The following is a 16250-nucleotide window of genomic DNA, read 5'->3' on the forward strand; positions in this document are numbered from 1 at the left end:
ATTAGTTTGCATTTAAAATTAAAATTTGCATATTTTGTAAATTTTATTTTTGAATGGATCATGGGATCATAGGATGCTACAAATAATGATAAATCTTTTTGATTTAATATAATAGCATGCCTTTGATCTCGATAATAATTACAGGAATGAACATCAATGCATTTAATAATATCAATCATATTAATCATTCTTGATTAAGGACGCGGACTGTAGTAAAATTTTGTTCCGGTTATGATTACGCATCGAGGCTATACTCAATTTTCGGTATTGGTTCCGGTTCTGATTTTTTAATCAATAACAATAAATCTGTAACTGTAAACATTTGGATTTCGGTTTTTTTAGTTACGGTTTCGGTATACAAGATGAGGAAAAAGTATGGAAACCCTGAAAAATCTAGAAAAATATAAGTTTTACGAAAAAGTGTTTCAGATAAAAGTTGTAGGAAATGAAATGATTTATTTATTAATAATACCAATTTAATTTTGGGGCATGTCAAAGATCAGATTAAGATCAAATGGATTTTTTTAAATTGAATACTTTATTTTTGATTCCAGGCTTTAAATGCTAACGTTAAGAACTTTTTGAAACAATAAATAAAGTTTATTTTCCTTAAACATTTTCCGAATTATGGGACTTGAAGGTCAGTACCGCCGGCGCTCGGCTTTATTTGATTTTACTACATGCGTGAAATGCCCACGCGTACTGCAAACATTACAATTTCTGTTTCAAAGGAACGATGATTATAGCAAATGCTCAAATTGATGCTTTTGTACAGTCTGACAATGTGCTAGACGATCAGGGAAACTTAATACTACGTTCTTATAAATTTCATTAGGTATTTTTCTAATTTCATTAGACTGTTATTCAAATCATCAAAATTTTGAAGTTTTGTATTATAAATTCTATCTTTTAAATATTTTCACAAGAAATAATCGCGTGGATTTAGATCGGGTGATCTAAATGTATTTAATATAACCCCTTCTTTCTATCCAACTATTTAGAAAAACTTTATTCAATTTTTGGCGTACTTGTAAACCGTTTTGAGAGATGCCGCTTTATCTTGCAGATACCAAATATTATTGAAGTATCAACGATATACCATTATTGGTACTATTTCATTTTAAAGCATAGTTAAATAATTCTTCGCTGTTAAGTTCCATTCAATAAAGAACGGTTCAAAATTTCAGCCCATATATTGACTTTTTATGGATTTTGAATACGTTCCTCGTGCATCTAGTAAGGATTTTTATCGCTCTAATATCTACAATTATGTTGATTTACATTCCAGATTAGCTCAAAAGTAGCTTCATTTGATAAAACAATGTTACCTACAAATATAAAATTTCTATCGATATTTAACATTCTTTGGCAAAATTCTATGCGACGATCCAAATCGTCTTCACATAATTCTTTTATTAAATAGATTCTATATGAATGGCATTTTTCTCACAATTTTATGGACTGACGTAGGATTGATATCATGTTGTTATGCAATTTTCCGAGGTAAATTACGCGGATTTTTTTTACAAAAAAGTGCATAACGTCTAATAATTTATTAGGATTTGTTACTCTTGCAAATCTATTTTATCAACTCAATCTTTGACAGAACCTACTTCTTCAAAACGTTATACAATACAAATGACGGTCGATTTAGGTATACAATTGTTCTCATTTTTAAAAGTTTGATTAAAAAATTCTATCACTTATACGTAAAATATTGTTTTACTTGACACTTTTTATAAAAAAGAACACTGACTTTAATCAAATTACTACGTACAATTAATTTGTAGCGGAATTATTTAAATATTGCTTGACAGCTCCGCGTGCTTATGTGAACCTGGCACCCGACTTAAAAAAAAAAATTTTTAAATATGCATTTAATTAAACTTGGATTGTACCCGTTTGTACCACTTTTCTTTTCGTTTGTACCTCAAGGTGTTGAAAAATATAGAGGGTTTAAAAAATGTTAGCACCCCACATTATGATATTTAAAATCCGCAAGCGGGGGCTGTTTCAAAACCGTTTGTACCCGATTGTATCATCGCGCGTTTCGTTCGTACCCCTAAGGGGGTGATTGTACCACAATTTCCAAAAGGGCTAAGAGCAAACTTCGTCATTTTTCAAGATATTCAAAATTCGCAAGCGGGTGCTGCTTCGGAATCGTTTGTACCCGTTTATACAACCGCGCGTTTTGTTTGTACCTCTAAGGGAGTAATTGTATCGCAATGTCAAAATAGGGGTTAGAACAAATATTTAAAATACTACTTTTAATTTACACAAAAATGTAAGAAAAATTTATAATAAAAAAACATAAATAAAAATATAAATTTTAAAAAAATTAAAAAAATAACAAAGATAACACAATAAAAAGTAAATATGATAATATGCACGAACTACAAAACTCGATGCAACTTCCTCATATAACACATTTAAATATCAGTACTATCAACATAATGAAATATTTTTTTAAACTTCGGTACAATCACCTTGAAAGTATGTGGGCCATTTGAAAAGTTTCCGGCCTCATTGACCTAAAGTAACTGTATAGAAAAATTTTTTTCGCCGTCTAATAGATGGTCTTGACATATGTAAACCGTAAAAATTTGAAGTCATTCTGATCATTACTTTCTCTATGGCAGTCTTTCAAAGTTGTCAGCTGGCATTATCTGTCAACAATGGAGAAAATTGAGTATCGCGCAGTGATAAAATTCCTTCATTTGAAAGGGAAAAAGACTTAGGAAATAAAAAAATGAGTTAGACACCGTATACGGAGAAGCCTCCCCTTCATTTACAACGGTCAAACATTAGGTGGCCGAGTACAAATGTGATTGTACGAGCATTTTAGAGGAACGTTCCAGGCGCCCAAAAATCGCTACAACTGACGAAATGGTCGATTTAGTGTATCAAACTGTGATGGAAGATCGTCGATGACAGTTAAGGATATTGTGAGATATCGCCTGAACGAGTGCAAAAGATTTTACATTAAGAATTGGACATGAGAAAATTATCCGCGTGCTGGGTGCCGCGCTTGTTGACGATTGACCAAAAGCGCATATGGATGGACATGTCTCGTAAGTGTAGTTTCGTAAGTTTGTCTCGTTAGTTTGTATAAAAAAAGTCCAACGGAATTTGCGGCAAATGATAACCGTCAATGAAACCTGGGTACAATACGCTTGAGAACAAACACGAGTCAAAACAGTAGATTGCCGTAGATTGGAGGAAACAACTCCAAAGAAGGCAAAGGTTGTTCTCTCTGCAGGACAAGTGATGGCGACAGTTTTTTGGGATAACCGTGAAATAATTCTTATCGATTACTTTGCAAAGGGTAAAACAATTAACAGAGAGTACTACGCTGCATTACTGGATAAATTGAAGGCCATAATTAAGAAAAAACGTCCGTATTTGGCCAAGAAAAAAATCCTGTTTTACCAGGATAATGTTAGGGTTCACACGTCCATGGTCGCAATGTCAAAATTGAACGAATTGAAGTTTGAATTGCTTTCGCACCCACCCTATTCGCCAGATCTAGCTCCCAGCGACATTTTCCTGTTTCCAAATTTGAAAAAATTTATCAGGGGAAAAAAATATAAGTCAAATGCTGAGATGAAAAACGCTGTAAACCAATATTTTTCAGGTTTAGACAATCAATTTTTGTCTGACGGTTTAAAAGTATAGCAAAAACGTTGGACCAAATGTATCAAGTTGTATGGAGACTACGTCAAGAAATAAATTTTGTTTTGCTTTGAAATATATGTTTTTCTTAAATGCCGGAAACTTTTCAAATAGTCCTCGTACAAACAAAACGAGTGGTGGTACAATCAGGTATAAACAATTTCGAAACAGGTCTCGCTTGGGGATTTCGAATATCTTGAAAAATGGCAAAGTTTGCTCTTACCACTATTTTGAAAATGCGGTACAATCACTCCCTTAGGGGTACTAATAAAACGTAGTGGTACAATAGGTACAAACAATTCCGAAACAGCAGCCGCTTGCGGATTTTAAACATCTTAAAAAATGGTAAGGTTTGCTCCTATCACTATTTTGAAATTGCAATACAAACACCTCCTTAGGGGTACAAACAAAACACGAGGTAGTACAATCGGGTACAAATGATTCCGAAACAGCACCCGCTTGCTGATTCAAATATCATAATGTGGGGTACTAACATTTTTCAATCCTCTATATTTTTCAATATTTTACAAACAAAAAGAAAAATGGTACAAACGGATACAATCCAAGCTTAATTAAAAGCATGTTTAAAAAAATTTTTTTCTTAAAGTCGGGTGCCAGGTTCACATATGTGCTCTGCGTCCCAAAACAGAAAAGCCGGCCGCGTTTTTTCTGTCTAAATTTATCGATCTTTCTTCGGCCAGCTTCTCAAACTCAAAGAACGGGCATAACACTGCCCCCTTTTTTTAAAACTTGTTGTCCCGACAAGCACAAAGTCTCCTCACATCTCCTGACCTCTTGTTGTCTCTCGGACCTATCTGAGTGTTACTGCTCACAAGATTCCGAAGCACTCTTCCTTGGATCCAAACGCCACTACTGAAATCTTTATTAATTGAAGAAATTCTCTTTTCTCGAAAAATAATCTCTTCAAAGAAATCCTTCGAAGAATTTTTCTAAGGAATTTTTTTTTCTTCAAAAACTTTGAGCAAGGTAGGGGTATCTGTGGACCCAACGTCTCTAAAAACTTACCACGTTCCTGCCTCGGCATTTGCCTTCAGTCCCACGAAGAAAACCACAGCTAAAAAACCTGAGGCAAGGCAGTCTTCTTTATAAGAAGTACTATAGTGATCCTCCACATGAAAAACGTCGTCTTAAAAGATCTTTATAACTGAAACAAAAAAAACAAAATCCGACAAGTAGTTAATTTTAAATAACAAAACCCTACAAAAAAAAATTTTAAATTAATAATTTTTCCCCTATATCTTAAACAAAATTGTAAGATAAAATTTTCCCACAAAAAACTCAAATCTCACGACTTTCTGCTCTATCCTGGGTTCTTGCCTCAGGTTACCGAGCGCCGTCTTCTGCAATTCAGATGAGAGAAAATCAAAATTTACTTTCAGCTCTTGATAAAAAAACAATCTTTAGAACTCATCTCCCAAAATGAGGATTTCTAGAGAAGTTCAACGACTTTCTGCTCTATCGTGGGTTTCTACCACAAATTACCGAGTGTTGCCAGCGTCACTTACAAACCAACATCTTTCTGGGAGAATAAGAAATCTTAGACTCTTTTGCTCCATTCCCAGCTTTTGCCACAGGTAACCGAGCATCGTTCTCCGCGATTCAGATTAAAATAGCGACCTACTGCTCTACCCTGGGCTTCTGCCACAGGTTATCAAGTGTCGTCCGCGTCTGCAATCACAATCTACTCAACGATCTTCTGCTCTACCCTGGGCTTCTGCCACAGGTTACCGAGCGTCGTCTCGAGCAATATCAAAGAAAAATGACGATTTTCTGCTCTTACCCGGGACTCTGCTTCAGGAAACTGAACACTGTTTGTTGCAAATCCGTTCCCTTGTGCCAATCTAAAAAACTCTAAAAAAAGAATTGAAACTCATTCTCAGTTTCCGAAGAAAGAACGATTCTCCAAACCCGTCCTCCAAGGCGTGGGCTTCCAGGAAAGCACGACGACTTCCTGTTCTATCCCAGGCTTCTGCTACGGATTATCAAGCGTCGCCAATGTCATTCACAATCCAATGCCCTCCACGAAAAAGTAGGAACAAAAAAACGTCTCCTCTCCCTCCTGAGACAAAATTTCAATTTCGAAAAGAAGAAATTCTAAGCTAAAACTATAACCCTCTCCCCCCCCTTTCTCTCTCTCTCTCTCTCTCTCTCTCTCTCACTCTCTCTCTCTCTCTCAACGCAAATGCAACGCGACTCCCCGTTTATTCAACGCAAAAACTTCTTGCGCGCAAGCGATACAGAAACAACGTGCTTCAAGCATCAAACGGAAAACTCCTCAAGACCAAGCAACGCGGACACAACGTGAGTTGTAAACAATCTCCAATATTCTAAACAAAACTTTCCGTATTTTCTTCAACATCTCTAAAGTTGAACAAAGAACAGCTTTCGCTGTCTCTACGCGAGGGCTCTGGCACTTTACCAAACGCGTGCAAATTTGCTTTCTTGATTCTGCCATGGCTCGTTTTTATATTCTTGAAAACGATCCGAGAACGGTCCCTCAAAATGTTATATTCGATAAGACGAGCACACAAAACACTCGCGAAGGGAAGAACAAACGCACAACACGAAATGATTAGACACTTTTTTATAAAAAGGAACACTAATGTTAATCAAATGATTATGTACAATTAATTCGCAGCGGAATTATTTAAATATCGCTTGACAGCTCTGCGTCTCGAAACAAAACAAAAGCTAGCCGCGCTTCTTCTGTCTAAATCAATCGATCTTCCTTCGGCCAGTTTCTTCAGCTCAGCCGAAGAACGGGCATAACAATATTTTAATATACTCTATCCTAGTGAACATTACTATTTTAAACTTCACTTGCAGGTGTCAAGAAATAACAATTAAATGAGCTTAACAGAAGAGATCTCTAGCTTATGTAGCCTCAAAATTAGTGGAAGGGAAAGAAGGAGACATACACACGCGCATGCGCATACATTCACGCACAAGAGATAGAAATCAGATCTGATAACATTCATTCAATACATTATAGATATTGATAGTAGCGGCAGTACTAACATTCAAGCCTTATAACTCCAAAAATTATTTAAGGAAAATGAACTTTGTTGTAGTGTTTTGAAAAACTCTTGACATCAGCTATTTGATTCTGGAATCAAAAATAAGATGTTCCATTTAAAAAAATTAATCCGCCTAAAAGACATTAAAAATAAAAAAAAATGCGGCAAGTATACTTTTTTTTGTTATGCTAAGACAGCAATAGATAAAGTTATCTGTTTAAAAAAAATCATTAATAATGTAAAAAAAGCGCAAAGTATACTTCTTTGTAATATATTATTAATGTACTTAGCATTATTAAAATACTTAGCAAAAATTTGTGAAATCCGCCTAAAAAAAAATGTAAAAAGAAGCGCCAAGTATATTTTTTGTAATATAAAACCAAACCAAAACTACAATAAATAAAATCAAATATAATATCATCAAAAAGAAGTAAAATTAAAAATATTGCAAGTATATTTATTACCGATGGAGTGGAAGTCTTATGACCACGTTGCAATTGACCACCAGCCACTTACAGTGTTAAACAGTATAAAAACTGTAGGCACCAGCCGCTCAAATGACTGTGATCAATTGCAACGTGGTCAAATGGGTCGCTCCCGTATCGATGAGAAGCAAATTATCATATGTGACAAATAAAACCAAAGATGAGCAAAATCTCTAGCATCAGTGTACTTGGCGCGCCCGTTTTTTTTTTTTTTTTTTTTTTTTTTTTTTTTTATTATTATAACTAATACCGTTGAAGTTATCTTTTACACACACACACACGCACGCACGCGCGCGCACGCACGCACGCACGCACGCACGCACGCGCGCACGCACGCACGCACACGCGCACATTAATTTAAAATATAACCTACACTTTAATCATTATTTACAAGATTCTTTAAGTAATGATTAAATCAATTTTCAATACTGGCATTGGTTGGAATATAGTCTTAATAATGACATTAATATTTAACAAAATTAATCCAAATTTCAATAAAAATGATGTTATAAAATACAGTTTGCTAAAAATTGAAGAATTAGAAAAATTGTTAGGTAAGATTAATATAAACATAAGCTTGTTTATTGTACCACACAGCTTACTTTGAACTTTTGCAATATTTATTATTAAATTTAATACTAATCATCAAATAATGTAATTTTAAAATCTCGTCATTTAAAATAGCATTACAAAAGATAATGAAAAAGTACTTACTAATTTCTAAGTAATTATTGTTATGGAAAATTATAAATAGGTGAATAAAATATTTTGAGATTCGTCAGTAATTTAAGTAATAGTATGAACATTAGAAGGACTGCGTGCTCTAAAAATTATGTTTAAAAAAAAACGGACGCGCCAAGTACGCTGCTGCTAGAGATTTTGCTCATCTTTGATTTTATTTGTCACATATGGTAATTTGCTGCTCATCAGTACGGAAGCGACCCGTTTGACCACGTTGCAATTGATCACAGTCATTTGAGCGGCTGGTGCCTACAGTTTTTCCACTGTTTAACACTGTAAGTGGCTGGTGGTCAATTGCAACGTGGTTGCAATTGACCACCAGCCACGCATAAGACTTTTACCCCATCGGTAATAAATATACTTGTAATATTTTTGATTTTATTTCTCTTTGATAATATTATATTTGATTTTATTCATTGTAGTTTTGGTTTGGCTTTATATAAAAAAAAAAATATATTTGGCGCTTCTTTTTACATTTTTAATGTTTTTGTAAGCAGATTTCACAAATTTTTGTTAAGTATTTTGATACATTAATAATATATTACAAAAAAATATACTGTCGGTTTTTTTACATTATTAATGATTTTTTTTTAACGGATAACTTTATCTGTTGCTGTTTCAGTATAACAAAAAAACATACTTGGCGCTTTTTTTACATTTTTAATGTTTTTTAGGCGGATTTCACAAATTTTTGCTAAATATGTGGGAACAGTAACAATATATATCATAAACATAGTAAGGTTATATAGACACATAAGAAAGCAAATATCTGGACATAAAGAGAGAATAAAAGAAAGCAAATAAGTTAGGTAGAGAGCAAAGAAGAGCGAGAGAAGGCGAGGAAGAGGGATAGAGAGAGCGTGGGAAAGCGAGGAGGAGCGGTAGAGAGCGAAAGACAGCGGTAGAAAACAAGGGAGAACGGAAGAAAGCAAAAGAGGGCAAGGAAGAGCGGTAGAGAGCGAGAGAGAGAGAGAGAGAGGAAGAGAGCGTGAGAAAGCGAGGAAGAGCAGTAGAGAGCAAAAGACAGTTGTAGAGAACAAAGGAGAGCGGGGGAGGGCGACAGAAAGCGAGAAAGAGCGGTAGAGCGCAAGAGAGAGCGATAGAGAGCAAGAAAGAGCGGTAGAGAGGGAGAAAAAGCGGTAGAAAGCGAGAGAGAACGGTAAAGAGGGAGAGAGAGAGCGATAGAGAGCGAGGAAGAGTGGTAAAAATTGAGAAAAAACAAGAGAAAGCAGTAAAGAGCAAGAGAATACGAGGAAGAGGGGTAGAGAGAGAGAGAGAGAGAGAGAGAAGGGGTTGGAAAGCGAGGAAGAGTGGTAGAAAGCGAGAGACAGTGATAGAGAACAAGAGTGAGCAGGAGAGAAAAGAGAGAGAGGGCGAGGAAGAGCGGTAGAGAGCAAGAGAGAACGTGGTAGAGCGGTAGAGAACGAAAAAGAGCATGGTAGAGCAAAGGAGAGAGGTAGAGAGCGAAGGAGAGCGTAGAAGAGAACAAAGGGGAGCAAGAGAGAGCTTGGGAAATCGGTAGAGAGCGAGAGAGAGCGTGGAAGAGCGAAGAAAAGAAATAGAGAGTGAGAGAAAGAGCGTGGAAGAGCAATAGAGACCGAAGGAAAGCAAGAACGAGAGAGAGAGAGAGAGAGAGAGAGAGAGAGAGAGAGAGAGAGTGGGGGGGGATGAGAGAAAGGCGCACGAGAGAGAGAGAGAGAGAGAGAGAGAGAGAGAGAGAGAGCGGGGGAAAACAAAGGAGAACGGTAGAGAGCGAGAAAGAGCTGGGAAGAGAGACGTAAAACGAGAGTAAGCAAAAGAGAATGTAAAACCGAGGAAGAGAAACCAAGTCTGAAATATTTTTTATATATATTCGTACATCTTTTTAAAATTACCGCCAAAGGGGACAAATCTGAAATTTTTCAAAGATATCATCAAATAACTTTATAGGGGTTGATGATAGACGGTTGATACCAAAGATCAATGTTAGAATATTTGAAGAACATTATTTATCCCCGTTAGATTCATCCCCGTACAGTTCCCCATTCAGGTTGTGTATACTTGGACCAAGGGGGGCAAATCTGAAATTTTGCGAAGATAGAGACGACGACGACGATAACGACAACGATGACGACAACGACGACGACGACGACGACGACGATCACGCATCTGAATTTTTTTTATGACATAAATCGGGCTAAAAAATAATTCATATCTCAGCATCGAATGAACTTACGGACATCATTCTTGTATCATTGTACTCGAAAAAATCGATATTTGTCCCCACTGTATTCACCTTTTATTAAAATTAATTTGTTTAAGAAAAACAACTATTTTTTGTAAAAAATTGTGTTCTTTCCCGTAAATGATACGCGGTAGCGTCTTTTACATGGAAGGACAAAAGAAAATATACATGACGCAAGCCGCTACCTCGTCTCTTGATGGGAGGATCCCGATAACCCACCAACCAATCATCTTGACTTATCTAACCCAACCTACGGAAAATCTCTAGGCATCTGCCATTGTGAGTGGTTTGTGTGCTATCGGGATGTGCGCTATCGAGACCCGCCGTCTCTTGATACATGGAAAAACAAAAAAAAAAAAAATATACATGATGCGAGCCGCTACCGCGTCTTTTAATTTGACATTGACCTGATCTCGGTGATATGCTCCAAGGTTAAATTGGTATTATCAGTAAATACGAGGGCTGTTCCGTAAGTTTTGCTACTAGTAAGGAAAACACCGTAATTTGTTATTGAAAATGGCTTTGATGTTTTCAAAGTATTGTCCATGAGTATCAATACACTTCTGCGTTCGATTAAACCATTTATTACAGCATTTATGCCACTCCGAAAGAGGTAACTCCAAAACATGTGTTTTAAACACATCAACCGCTTTTTCTGGCCGCATTGAAAATCATTGACCACGCAGTTTATTCTTAATGTTCGGGAACAAAAAAAACTCATTGGGTGCCAAATCAGGACTGTACGGTGAATTACCTATTAGTTCAATGTTTTCATCGGTGGTTGTTTGAGCAGATCTGTAAGAGCTCGCATTGTCATTGTGAAGAATGATTCGTCGTTTGGAGTTGTTTTTCTTTATTTTGCCGAAGACGGATGCGGAGTTCAGATCCCTCCGATTTTTCAACCTGTCCAAAAGTCGAGTATTCTCGACTCACCAACTCCGAGTTCCTCGACGTGCATTCTTGTTGCTATAACCGGCCAAACATTCTCGATCAATCCGATCCAAGATCCTCGACGAGCATTCTCGTTGCTATCATCGGTCGAGCGTTCTCGATCAATCGTTGTCGTCCTCAAGTATCCCGACACCACTAAACCAACCTCTGTAACCTAAAAATCAACAAGGCATGCCCTGTCGACCGTACGCTCTCTTGTATAGGGCGCGCTCAGGCAAATCGCGAATGATTTGGCGACCAACGAACCAACTGGCCACGTACAGCGCTCGCGACTTCTGCACACGCGCTCCCGCGGTCGCAAACACGCCATGTTCCGCGGTTCCCCCGACCGAACGGACCAAGTCCGCGTAACTTGTAACAGTTAATTAATTAGTCATTCAGTATGGAGCAATATTCCTTTTCCGTTTAGTTAGCGTAATTACAAATTGTTACTTTTCCAATTAATTTAACTGCGAGTTTATTGTGAGTCAGCATTTCTTATTTAGCAAAGCATCATCAAGTCGATATTCTTTCGTTATTGTTTTTCGTATAGTTTGGATACCTGCGAGCTGCTCTCTTTTCTATTGACATACAGTACTTTTTTATTTACGCGACAATTATGCGTTATGGTTTATTTTGTTGACGGCTGTACTTATGTTTTTTCATCTGAATAAATCAATTTGTATTTCTTTACTAACTACTTAACCAGGTACGATCATTTCAAACACCTGACCAACCGACAAATCTTATTTGGACCGATCCCGAATACCCGCACTGTATGAAATTGCGTACCGTTACAAATTTATAATATATAAAAATAGTAATACAAGTATAAGGTGCGTATTATAAAAAAATTTATGTTTATTATACAAAAAATTTATAAATAGTTGGTATGGAAGGTTTGGGCTCTTACAAGGATTTTTTTCTTTTTTTTGCTACTATTTTATCACAGCAACTTGTAGCGTTGCTAATGGTTTTTTTTAGTAGTTTTCTATAACATAGCAATCTTACTCAAATTATAATAAATGCAAAAAAATAAAAAAGTAATCCTCCATGGACACTCTGTACTATCGCTATTTATCTAGAATCTAGAACTAAATACCTATGGTCTTGAAAGTTTAATTTAGATTTTCGAACCTTTTTCATGCTGTAAAAAAGCCGGAAAAATTAAAATATAATTTTTAAAGCTTTAAAAATTTAGTTTCACTATTATAAAGATCTCATGCTTTTGTATTTATTTTATATTTAGAAATTGGACAAAAAATTACTCTTTAAAATCAACTACGTATATATAAAGCATTAAAAACAAATGTAAAATTACAAAACACTTTATTGATCAAAATTTGGTTAACTCTGACCAATAGTTAATCTTCCAGAATTGTTTTATCAATATTTATTCCGAGGATAGTATAAATTTTAATTTTGAGAATAGCTTTTTGACGCTCACTTGCATGACAAGTACCGTCAAACTATTATTCATTTATACAATTCTGGTCATACTTTTTTTGTAATTTTCATAATTATAAGGGGCAGTCAAATAAAAACAAAACAGACTATATAACGAACATGGTGTGAACGTTGGTAACGCAGATAGGTGTTTGTATGGACGTGCCCTTTGTTGGGAATAGGGAGCGAATGTTCACCGCTGTGTCATTTGTTTGTTAGACGTGCTCAAAGTAAGGTCAGCGCGTCTTGTGTGAGTCCGACATTACTGTGAAGGCCAAAAAAAAAAGAACAGCGATGTGTAGTGCGGTTTTTGATTGCGGTATTGTGTATGATAAACTCAGTATGTCACGTGCGCGTGTGTTTGCATGAAATAAACAATTTTGAGACATACTGTGTTCGCCATACACAGTAGATATTTGGGCATGAATTGCACTTCCTGACATTTCTTCCGCAATCAAAAACCTTGCTGTTCTTCTTTTCCGGCCTCTATAGTAATGTCGGACGCACACACGACGCGCTAACTTCACTTCGAGCACGTCTGAACGATAAATGACACAGCGGTGAACGTTCGCCTGATTCTCAATAGAGGCCATGTTCATACACACACCTACCTGCGTTACCAACGTTTGCGCCATGCTCGTTCTACAGTCTCGTTTTCATTTGACTGCCTTTTATAGTTATAATGATATTTCATAACGTTTAAAAATACCATAACTGAAAATTGGATAAAGAAAACCGTTTCAACTGTAAAAATATTTACGGTCCAGTTACAATTCCGGTCCATTAGCTTGCACAATATTTTGATTTCGATCCGATTAAAATTACGGTTACAATCTGTTTATCGGTTTCAGTTTCGGTCTGGTCCGGGTTTCTATTCTTGATAGTAAAGTTTAATTTATAATGGTATATTCTTGTTAAAGAATTGGAGAATGACAGGAAGTGAAAAGATTTTGATCGCTCGGTTGACACGGTCGCCGAAGTTGACCGTCAGGAATGGAAAAGAAAGTGGAGGAGTTTAAGGTTGGTGCCCTAGGGACTTTGTTCTTCGGAGAGTTTTAGTTTGAGTGGCTTTCGTTTCCTTGGTTTCTGTCTTTCCCTGGCGTAGTCAAATGAAGAAAACGCAGAAAAAATTTAAGCCTTAATTTTATTGTAATAAAAATTCTTTACAACATTGTATTACGTCAATGCATGAGTTCAAAATTCAGTGACTTTTCAAATTTTTTCACGTTTATGTTAAAAATGCCATCTATTGAAAGAAAATGCTTTGCAGTTGAAACGATTTAATATATATTTTCTTGGCTCTTCTTCTTTTTAACTGACCTGTGTAGCTACAGAAATTTAGATAGACCCGGCTTGCGTGACGACCGGTTATGATCTTAGTTTCAGAGTTTTTGGTTTCTCTCATGGAACATTATTTGGGATCAGTTTCCAAGGAAAAATCGCTAATCCGGGATCGAGAGGGTGTAAGCAAATACTACACACCCATAAAATTTTATTAAAATTAGTGAAATCATTGTCACGGACTCCCCTTATGAGCGGAGTTAGTAAGATCGCAGAAGTTCCTGCTAGATCTGTGCAACAGCGTGAGAGTTTTTCAATTGCCTTCTAAAAGAGCTTTTGAGGGCTCTATAACTCACCTCCAAGGTTACTATAATTTAATAGAGACTGGCTTTATTAACCCGCAAAGAATGATCTTGTCGTTCATGAACGCAATTACTTATAGTGTTTGCCGGTGAAAATTATTCAGGAGAAAGTGCTTCGCGGTTCAGCCGCGTTTATCGTGCCGACCGATATCCCGGACCGTCATATCATCATTGTCACGTTAAAAGAATATGTATAAATAAATCGCTTATATAATTGTTGTATTATGAAAAAACTTTTTGCATTAACCTAACAGTAAAAACTATACATGTGTAATAGTCATACCTTAAACCATTTCACATCTTCAGATAATTGGTGACATAATTTTAGAGGAGCTGGTTGTTGAAATGGATCGGGATCATCTATCAATCCTGCAAAACTAATAAAAAACAATTGATCAATCAAAAATTACAATTCTTTTTAAGTTAAATAAATTTTATATATGTTACAGTCAATTCGATTAATTTGGATATTATACATAACAGCCGCTCAATATGCGTAATGTTTGTTAGTTTTGGGAAATTGAAATAATAAAACAAAAAATGTTCAAATTAATCAAAATAATCGGTCATTATGCACTATGTTCAGGGATAAGTCGACAATGTAATTAATGGTTGAAAGATTAAAAATATTTTTACAAAAAAATAGGGTAGTCTGTTTTCCACAATTTCAACTTAATACTTATTGTTAGCACATTTAAATACTTTTGGTAATTATGCAGTAATTGGCACCTCCGTCTGATGACTTTGACACTTAAGTTGTTGTGACTTTCAACAAGTTTTGGCTATTGCTCGTTGTTTGTTAAAAAGTTATTAATAAAGAAGTTGACAAATGGAATATGCGCTTCTTAGTGAGGTTCACAAAGTGAGGTTCACCTGGAGAGTTTTCCCTTTATTACGATTGACTATATTGATATTGACCACATTCTTAATTCAAAATGGCAATCTGGTCAATTGGAACATGGTCAATCGCGACAAAGAAAAAACAAACAACATTTGTCTGCTTTACAACAAAACTTTGCCTAGGGACCTTTTCTAATTTTTACAAAGGTTTCATGTTCAAAAAGCTATAAATCTATGTGAAACAGTAGAATTGCAGAACTCGTTCAGAGGGTAGGGTAAGTATCTCGCTTTGCGTGGAAAGTACCGTAAGACTGCCGGGAAAATAAAATAAAATGATTTATTATGTAACGTTACGCCCCTTCACCGCACCGCCACACCGATCTAAACGCCGAACACAACGCGTAAGACCGAGCACGTGCACGCGTTCGGCTAAGCTTGTCGCAATCACGCGCTACCATGCGTGCCGCGCGCCGCGTTCGGCAAGCGTTCCCATTCCGGCCGGCCCAACCGCGCGCGCTGATTGGTACGTCCGACCGCGCGGACCGCTATATAAGCCGGCAGCGGGCAGCCAAAATCAGATCGCTCCGAGCCACCAATCTCGCACTTACTCCGCTCCTGCGCCGGGTATCCTCGGCGCTCCTTAGCTTGGGTATTCTCGAGCACTTCCTCGGGAACGAGCATTCTCGTTCCAACTATCTCACGACGGGCATACTCGTCGATTCTAACGGCTGGGAATACTCGGTCGATCCCATTCTCCGTCCGCAACGGGAATACTCGTCATTACCGCGGCTGGGTGTTCTCGGCCAATAGGAACCGTCCGTCCCGCAAGTCTGTTCTTGGGGATTCTCGAGAACAACACCGTCGTCGAGAATACTCGACGCCGTCCTCCGGCTCAATCCGTAAACCTGCTCCCCACGGAGTGACAACACCCCGCGGGGTGAGACCACTTAAGTCTCTAACGTCGACCGCTCTCACGTATCGCGGAACCGTCCGCTGCACCGCGCGCTGCCAATTCCGCGATCGCGACTGTCCGTCGCGCGGGCCAATCACGGCCCGTTTAACCGCACTTTAAGTTAGCCGCTTCACGGCGACCCCGATTATTACCTCCGAGCGCATAGCGCATAATACCAGTCCGTCCGTTTCTTTAGTTATTTGAATCCGTTCTTTGGTTTAAATATAAGGTTACGCCGCGAATTATCTTTTGTCCGTTCTTTTATTTTGCACGGGTCCG

Source organism: Solenopsis invicta, chromosome 13 (assembly GCF_016802725.1).
Source record: "Solenopsis invicta isolate M01_SB chromosome 13, UNIL_Sinv_3.0, whole genome shotgun sequence".
NCBI lineage: Eukaryota > Metazoa > Arthropoda > Insecta > Hymenoptera > Formicidae > Solenopsis > Solenopsis invicta.